The sequence below is a fragment of the Montipora capricornis genome, chromosome 10, assembly GCF_036669925.1.
Source record: "Montipora capricornis isolate CH-2021 chromosome 10, ASM3666992v2, whole genome shotgun sequence".
NCBI classification, from domain to species: domain Eukaryota; kingdom Metazoa; phylum Cnidaria; class Anthozoa; order Scleractinia; family Acroporidae; genus Montipora; species Montipora capricornis.
In genome coordinates this window covers 1544690-1554689 of record NC_090892.1, presented here as the reverse complement: position 1 = coordinate 1554689, position 10000 = coordinate 1544690, and positions in this window count along the sequence as shown.

Genomic DNA, 10000 nt, shown 5'->3' with positions numbered 1-10000 from the left:
ATGAAGTCTTGGTTTGGCATACCAAATGTAGCAATATTCAATTCGTCTAATTTTATATTCAGTTTTGTATTATATATTCAACTATTTGTCTAATATTCAACTTGTATTCAACATTCAACTCGCTTTTTAACAGTCAACATGTTATTTAACATTCAACACGTTATTTAACATTCAACTATTCATTCAACATTCAACTATTCATTTAACATTCAATTCTTTATTCAACATTCAACTATTCATTCAACATTCAATTCTTCATTCAACATTCAACTTTTAATTCAACATTAAATTATTCATTCAACATTCAACTATTCATTCAATTCAACTTTCTTTAACTTTCACTATTTCTGGTCAGTGACGCGTAGCAATGCTTGTTACAAACATGGCGGCGTCATCCATGGCGGCAATGCTGGTTACAGAAATGGCAGCCTATGACGATGATGACACAAGGCTCGAATTCAATGTGGAGTCTGACTTGCCAAGGTTTCTTTCCTCGATCCTTCAGAGAACTGACCAGATTTCCCAGTCAAAAGTATATAACGAAATTGTGTAGCAACATATTGTTGTTGTTGATCAAACGGTGAGTTTGCTTCGTACACTCCGAGACAGCAGTTCGAATATTAACGCCTATGACAAAGAAACCTTTGACAATCTCTCATCAGCTTTCAGTGATGTCTTATCCGCGCTGCAGCAATGTTTAGCCACAGCATCTTTGTCTCCAACCTCAGTGGCAAAGAATGTTTGTGCCAGGCTAAAAAGTGATGAGCCCGGTAAACCAGCTTTCGACATCCCAGCAGAGCTCCTTGAAGACCTCCTGGGTTTGGGCTTTACTTACACTAGAATTGCGGAGATGTTGGGAGTATCTTGTTGGACTATATCAAGGAGGATCAAAGATTATGGTTTAAAAGATTTCAGGTCGTTTAGTAAACTGACTGATGACGAGTTAGACGAATTAGTACGAGATTATTTACGTGAACATGGAGCAACAAGTGGACAAGTGTACATGACGGGTTATTTGAGATCCCTGGGGTTGAGAGTGCAAAGAAGAAGAGTAAGGGAATGTCTAGCTCGATTGGACCCACAAAATAGGGTCTTGAGATGGGGAATTCTTGTTTCGCGAAGGGTATACCAGGTACCATGGCCCAATTCATTGTGGCACCTAGATGGGCACCATTCGTTAATACGCTGGAAGCTCGTCATTCACGGTTGTATAGATGGGTTTTCGAGGCGTATAATATATTTAAAGTGCAATTCAAATAACCTGGCAGAGACAGTGCTTGACCTGTTTTTAGATGCAGTCAAGCTAATGTCATTTGAACCTTTATTGTCTAGAAGAAAGCCAAAGCCATGTTTCAGTCTGACGTAAATTGCCCCTTGACCAGCCAATGATTTTACTTGTTCGAACGAGTATTCGTGACAGTTTACTGGTTGTGTTAGTCTTCTCCTGTTTGCCTTTAGAAAAACTAGGTCCTTACTTGCCACGGCTGGATACTTCATCTGTATAGCATCAGACAATGCCTTTCTAATAGCCTGTTCATCATCTTCTGAGCTAAGAGTTATAAAGCTTCTTAATACAGTACTTTCATCCCTCAACATCCAACTATCACAGTGAACACTATCGGAGTAAGCCTCTTCGTCATCTTCATCATCCACCCTCACCAACACAAATTCAAATACCTTCTTTGTTTCAACTTTCGCTTTCTTCGACTTAACGGGAGCAGAGTTAGTGGACGAAGAGGCTCGAAGACGTTCTCGACTGTTCAAACGTGAGTACAATCCTCTGGCGGTAGACTGGCGCATCATTGCTCGAGCTCTAGTGACAGCTTGTCCCACTAATGTTATGGCTGTATTTGTGCTTGTCGAAGCCTCGTCAAAAGTAGTACCAGCAACAACATTTCTACCGCTATTTGTAGCAAGTTCCTGTACTACTTGGCATGCCTGGTTCAAGCAGTTTGATAATATACGTAAATTTTCCTCCATTCTAGTTCCATGACTTAAAAACGCGGGAAGCTATCCAGAAGTCTTGCGGTACGTTATGTATGAGCACTGATGTTAACACTGACCAGAAATAGTAAGGGCTCAAGAAAGTTGAATAGAATGAATAGTTGAATGTTGAATGAAGAATTGAATGTTGAATGGGTAGTTGAATGTTGAATAAAGAATTCAAAGTTAAATGGATAGTTGAATGTTGAATAAAGAATTGAATGTTAAATGAATAGTTGAATGTTGAATGAATAGTTGAATGTTAAATAACATGTTGAATATTAAAAAGCGAGTTGAATGTTGAATACAAGTTGAATATTAGACAAATAGTTGAATATATAATACAAAACTGCATATAAAATTAGACGAATTGAATATTGCTACATTTGGTTCGCTATATTTTGGCAAATGGAAGATCTGATTTACATTGTAAAATAAAAAAACCTTACTAATACGCGGCCTTAAACCAACGTTAAGGTAATTCCTTAGTATTGCATTGCGCATCCCTACTGCGCACGATTTTCGCGTCATTAGCGCTCGCACATGGGCACGTGCACGTACAAAACGTAAGAGATTTCCCCTCAAACTAAGCCCGATAGCGAAATAACTGCTCCTTTTTTTATCAAACGAGCACGGTGACCTCCAATTTTTTTTTCAAGTATTTGCTAAGAAAAGTCTAATAAAGAACATATTTGAAGAAGAAAAAAAGTTTGATAGTAGAACATGAATTTTTTTGGAAAACATTTCCGTACTGGGTGTATTTTGGCCAAGGCGAGGACTTCAAGCTAACCACGGAACTGTCCCAAAGAGTGCACTATTCCCACAACCAAGCAATCAAAGACGGCGTAAATGAAGCAATACTGCTTATATGAATAAAAGAAGCTTTATTTTCTAAATAAAATTTTGTGTCTTTCAAGTAACCAAGACTTCATTCTATATGAAGATTATTCGAATTTTGAACGCACAACCAGTAAAAATACCCCATTTTAAGAGTTTGCTGACGCGTAAACAAGCACGGTGACCCCTTTTTTTATTGCATTTTTTTAATGTTCATATCATGAATGTTAATTATGCCAAGTTTCCAAAAAGGTTTGAATGTAGAACAATTTCAAGGGAATTAATTACCTTAAACGAAAACGTTGGCAGTGAGAAACTCCGGCTTTATTAACTAATTAAACAAGCCAGTTTTCAGGGATGTCGCAGAGGTGAGAGCACTCGCCTCCCACCATTGTGGCCGGGTTCGATTCCGAGAATCGGCGTCATATGTTGGTTTTCTACTCTGCACCGATAGGTTTTTCTCCAGTTACTTCGGTTTTTCGCTCTCCTCAACATTTGACTTGATTTGCGTTACTTGTTAATTTCAGTTTACAGAGTCCCCAATTAGTGCTCCAGCGCTAGAACGCTCAGGCACTTAAATAAAGTTCCTTTCCTTTCCTTTTTGTATGATGCATAACCCAATCACCATTACTGGACTAACCAGTGGGGAAAGCATCTGGTAACATCACGTTCACGTGTACGGCGCTTGGACCTAATAGCAATAACTCGTGTATGCTTTACAGACGAGGGACCCGTTTCGCAAAAGTCCCGATAACTTCCCGTGCCAGGAAAGCCAATTGAGAAAATAGTATCTGCTTATTTTAGAGATCTGGTCTTTCAACAAGTTTACGAGACCCGAAAGAACAACATATCGGTAATAGCAAATTGTCATACCTTGACACCGTCCTGGGTTGAAGATACAAAGAGATTTATTTCCCTGACTTACGCCCTAAAAAGGCTCTGAACATTCCAGAAACGAACCCCCTTATCGCAAGGAAGCTTTTTTAAATTAAATATTTGCTATAACACTCTTTTGTCTTATTTTCCGCTCCCTTTTCTTCAATCATTTCATTTCATTCTCCTCCATAATTTTCTTCTCTTGGTTTTAAATAGTTAAAGCATTTTCTCCAACACATCTTCAGTGTACCTCCATGTAATCTTGATAGAATTCACCAAAACGGAATTCACTAAGTAGCTCGAGGTAAATCTCTTCAAAATTGTTCATATGCACCAGTACTTTTGAAGGCTTCTTGTACATATCAGTGTAACGACTTCGATATTCATTCCACAGTGAATATGGTGTCAGACTTTCCAATATATCCACTTTGACGCCTTTTGTTTGGATCATTCTTACAGAAAAAGTGCAAAGACGGGTGGTTATGTGGATTGGCATAAGGCATGATTCCACAATCCTGGAAAAAAATCGTTGAGACTTTCCTCAAGTTTCGTCCAACAATGCAAAGCAGAAATTAGCGTTGGGAAGTACTTTTCTCATTATTGGAACTTCTAGCTATGAACACAATATTGTCACTTTATTATAATTACGTGTGTATTTTACCTATATATTTGTAGTTTGCGTGAGGAATCAATTTTAGAAACTTATTACTGGGCGTATTATTAGGTAACTTTATCTTGCCTTTCCACAAGAGTGTACCATACCCTGTTCTGTAAAATTTGTTTATTTGAGGTAAATAAATAAAATTAGTAACCGGTCAGTATAAAATGCAGACTGAGGCCTAGGCCGAGGCCTATTTTGTACCGTAGTCTTCATTTTAGACCCAGTCTGCAGTCTGCATTTTACAATGACCGAATTAATTACTGTTTTCTTAAAGAAATACTAATAATATCCAGCGGATTATCAACCATTTTCCCCAGATCAGCAACAAAGAAGATGCTAGCTTAATTCCTTATACAAATCACGAAGTGTCACATTAAGACTGAACGCCATCAACAGTATTAGCGTCAGGGTCAACCTCGTTCCTAGGGTCTCTTCGTCGATGACGAGAAAGACCCCAATTGAAAACCCTGGGAACGAGGTTGCGGTTAGGCTTGGGGTTTTTCCGTTTAATCAATCTTATCTTCACTGATCAGTTACGTTAACGTAAGGAGAAACGTTAGACGGGAGAAATCAGTTGTATATCTGGAGCCAAATGATGTGGAAGATGACGAGAGACGTGCATATCTTTTTCCAAGATTTCGGGACGTTTTAGGGAGACTGAGGGTCGTGTTTACGTAAAACAGCAAGCGAAAGGCAGCTGTTTGCTTTAAAAAAGGAACTTTATTAAAGTGTCTAGTCGTTCTAGCGCTGGAGCACAAATTGGGGACACCGTAAACTGAAATGAACAATCAACGTAAATCAAGTCAAATTATGGGTTTTTTAAGGAGAGGGGAAAGCCGGAGTACTGGCGTAGAAAAACCTCTCAGTGCAGAGAAAAGAACAATCAAACTCAACCTACATATAATGCCGAGTTTGGAATGATCGAACCCGGGCCACATTGGTGGGAGGCGAGTGCTCTTACATTGAGGTCAGCTTTTTCTATTTTCGTCGTATTTGGTTTCGCGGTTTTCATCGATAAGCAGAGAAAGTTAATTGTCGTGTAGGTTATCACTTGTCTCTAGGAACTAGTTTTCTTAAAAAATTTCCAAATTTGGCAAGCATTCATCGTCTTCTTTGAGGGGAAAAAATTAGCATTTTCAGCCCTTTTTTGGCGCTTACGCAAGACTAATGGTCGAAACACTTGTCAAACCGGTCTTTTGGAGTACATTTGTGCTCGTTTTGGGTGTTATTTGTACTCTGCTGACTGCAGTTGAATAATAATCTGTAAAACTTTTGCTAATTTTTCTTATTGAAGGTTATTTTTCAGAATAGTCGCGGGGTTTGACAATGAGAGCTTTTTTTTTATGAAAAGCCTATTTTATAACAATTTGCTTGACATGTCGTATGCCATATTGCTATAAATAATTGTAAGTCCAGATATTAATTATTAAGAGCGAATGTCCACTAACGTCGAGCCAGGGGTGGCACATGATGAAAAATCAAATTTTTTCATTTTTTGTCTAAAGATACCCTATGGCGGTCCGAGAAACGTGGTAGTGGTTTTTTTCTTGAAATGTTCTTTTGAACGCGAAAAAAAAATAAAAGCCTGTTTCTGCCCCACGTGTCGTGAAAATATGCGAAAAAAACGAGTTTAACGCCTTCTTGTAAACTTCGCCCTGTTTAATTCGTGTCAAAGGGAGACTCTCAGAAAAGGTCAAAAAGGTATTTTGAATGTTAGCGAGCTATTTGAGTACAGTTTTAAACCTGTGGATTTATTTTTAAGGTCGTCGTGATCATCTGAAATTCACCAAAATGCGCTTGCCTAAAATTCTAAATTTGGTGCACTTTTTCAAAACAAAGTTTCATTGCTCAGTAAAGCACCGAATCATTTGAAACTAAGAATTCTCAAGAGAGAAAATGAGGTACTAAGATGTCATGTAATTTTTTTCTTCGAGCTTTCTATCAGCGCCGCGTGCCAGCGCTCTAAAAATCCCGAAAACCACAAACTTACAACATGTCAACATCTGGAACGGTAAACAAACGCGCCGAACAAATTTCCGAAACTTGCAGATTTTGTCTTGTTTTTTATTGTTTTTTTCGATGAAAAACAAAGCAGATGTACATGTAGGTGTTTCAGCTTAGTTTGAATAAGGAATATCAGAACACCAGGCTCTGCACGAAACTACGGTGGCCCACAAGTGCACTCTGAATTCCAAACTAAACTTCGAATTCCAAAATTCACTCCGAATTCCAAAACTACACTCCGAATTCCAAAAACTCACTCCGAATTCCAAAACTACACTCCGAATTCGAAAAACTCACTCCGAATTCGAAAAACTCACTCCGAATTCCAAAACTACACTCCGAATTCCAAAAACTCACTCCGAATTCTAAAACCTCACTCCGAATTCCAAAAACTCACTCCAAATTGAAAAAACTCACTCCGAATTCTACAAGCTTACCCGCTCCTTCACCAGGGACTGGGCCGAGTTTTTTTAAATGTACCACACGATACTATCTACATTTCAAGATGGCGGCGGCAAACTCGACATCGCCACAAAAATGTTTGTACAGCAGCAGTTACTCTTTACAGTAAATTTTGTGCTACCTGCGGTGCAAAACTTGATGAAAAAACACAAGCACTTAAATATTATTTCAACGAAGGATACGAATATGAAGTTATTCTGTGCTTTTTGCTCAAATACCACGAAATAGAAATGAGCCTGCGAACGCTCAAGGAGAGATTCAAGTCACTTGGCCTTCGACGACGTAAGCTGTCGGATTCCAATAACCAGGATGTCCGAGCTAGAATACAGGAGGAGTTAGATGGGCCCGGCTCTTTATCAGGCTACAGGAGCATGTGGCATACTTTGCGCCGTGAGGGTTATCAGGTGTGAAGGCAAGCAGTAGCAACATGCTTACAAGAAATGGACACTGATGGGTGCGATAGAAGGCGAAGGTGGAAGCTTAAGAGAAGAGTGTACACTAATCCAGGGCCAAATATTGCCTTGCATACGGAACCCGCGCCCGCAGTGCGCGCGGCAGTCAAAACCGTGCTATCCTGTCAATCATTTGCCCTTTCATCGGTAACAGTGCATTTCAGTTGTGCGTAAATGGCATTGCTGACGATCTACCCCGTGGAAAAGATGCGACCAGTCTTTATTCGCGAGGTGAACACAAATAAATACATTATCAATACGGTTTTGCCGTCTTCTTACACTTGATTCGAAAATATCAGCCTGAATTCGTCTTAGAATAGTAAGAAAAAACATAAATAACAGCCAAAGCACAACAGCTTACGTTCGAATTCTGCTCGCGGACAACTCATGTTTGTTGACAAAAAAATTGCCATTAAATGGTTTTCTGGCCCTTTATTAATAGCGCTCACGTGAATCGGGAAAGAAAAATTGCCAAGTTGATATTTGTTTCGTGTAAACATACGTTTTTAAGTAGCGAAAATTTGTATAAGCACTACAAAACTTTTATTGACCATTGATCGAAGGAACACCGTTTATAAGCTGCAAGGAAGTCGCTGATGAATTTTGCACAAAAACCTCGGCCCCTAACACGGGAAAGCCAGACTTGGAAAGTTTTTCAGAAAAGGCTCACTAAGGAAGAGCTTCTAGAGCTTGCCCTCACGCAGGTCGCCAGCTGATTCATGTCCGAAAAGAGCAAGATCTAGAATAGACTAGAAGGGGCAGTCAAAATTGTGTTTCTTGTATTGTGTGAAAATTCATTCAAAACTTTTCCCTCACTTCCAAATAAGAACTTGCTGTGTCTTGCAATTCTACAGTGAATTACTATGAGGCCAATAAGAGAATCAACATCAAAGAGGCACTCCCAGGGGTTTTGGGGAAGAAGAGAACATGGCTAATTTGAACTGGGGAACAGAGTAACAATATCAAAATATTTTAGGGAACAAGGGAAGAAAACCAATTTAAATTTTAGGGATCAAAAAGCTGGGAACAAGTTTGAAAGTAATTTGGGGAACAACCTGGAAACACAAGCAAATATTTAACCCTTTCAGCCCCGATAGTGCCAAATGGCACTTATAGATTTTACTCTGTCTAACGCCAGACGATTTTACTCGTCAATGGGGAACCCCTCGGGGCTTAAAGGGTTAATGGGAACAAGGACCCCTCCCCACAGGAGGGCCTCATCAAATGTTCTGCCTCTTTCATCCAACAGCTCAAACAAGCAATTCCAACAATTTTTGAATGACCGACACGAAAAGAAGACTCTCTTACAGAAATAAATTATTTATAATAACACTTAAGCATGCGAAACAATGGTACACACATATACATATTTATAATTTAATCCTTTGAGTGAGGGACACTATACAGGAGTAACGGGAGTAAATTAAAGGCTACATAAGAGCCTGACATGGTCAGATGCTTACAAGCACCCTCATGCCCATGTTTGTAAAAAAGCACAATGAAGTATTCCATGCGGCTGGTTTAGGCATTGTTTCATCTTTCAACATTGGGCAAAACCAAATCAACTCCATTCTCAGAGGGCAATGGGGAAAGAAGCTAGAAGAAAAAACTGGCCTTAATCCAATTCTCCTAAGGTAATCTTTACAGAATAAGATTATTGAAGGAACACTTTTGAACGCTAACCTTAAGCTACTAACAATGCCTTAAGCCTTTTAAAACAAGCGCAAACAATATTAATAGTCTTTAAATTCACAAAATGTGAAACAGCATATTTTAGTCTCATATTAAATTAGATTTGGCTGCAATATATTCCTTAAAACCATGCAGAACTATTTACCATAAAATGTGGAACATTTCCTGCCTATCTAAATATGCCACAAAAGGGCTCCAAAAAGCAACCAGTTAAGTTTTTAGATAAAGATAGTGTCTCTATGGAGGTCTGAGACAATACCTAAAAATTAAATAATTTGATGTGATCAAGACATTGAATGACCAAGCAATAAACAAACAGCAGCAATGTTTGTTAGGTTCACAAAGTGGGAATGAAAAAAAATATTCCTCAACTGATGTTTCAATATGCATTTAACTTAATTTTCTATCAACAATTCAAGGGACTGACTTTTCACTGGTATTGATTTACGTTTCCATGATAAGTTTGAAAGTGAATCTGGCAACCACAATGCTCTATAAAATGGGAAACAGCTTTAACAAACCCTTTAAACTAATATTTTACAAGGGAAACCATTGTTGATGCCCTGCATTGTTATGGCTACAATTATTGTCCATTCAACCAACAGTTTCTCCTAATTTTGTGTACCATTCACTTGTTGGTTCCTTAATAAAAAAATCGCTAATTCAATTTAAGGATTCAAGTCCTTTCAAATCATCAAAGTTACTTTGCGACATCAGGAACAAACGAAAAAATACAAGCACTGAAGAACAAACAAATTAACTGCTCAAGAATGCACGACTCCCTTTGAAACAGCAAAACAGGATCCTCGAGTCACTAAAAAAGTGCTGCATGCTACGTGGATGTTTGTAGAACGATCGCAAGTTGTAATCACTGAAAGAAAACTCCACTCCAGATCTGATAGACGATGGTCGTGCAAAACTTGCCAAGCACGTGGAACACCCAACAGGATTGTTTGTTGTTTGGCACAGCAGACGAACGAAAAATTGTTCCCCTCACTATTCACCTGAAGTTCGATCATGATGGACACACACA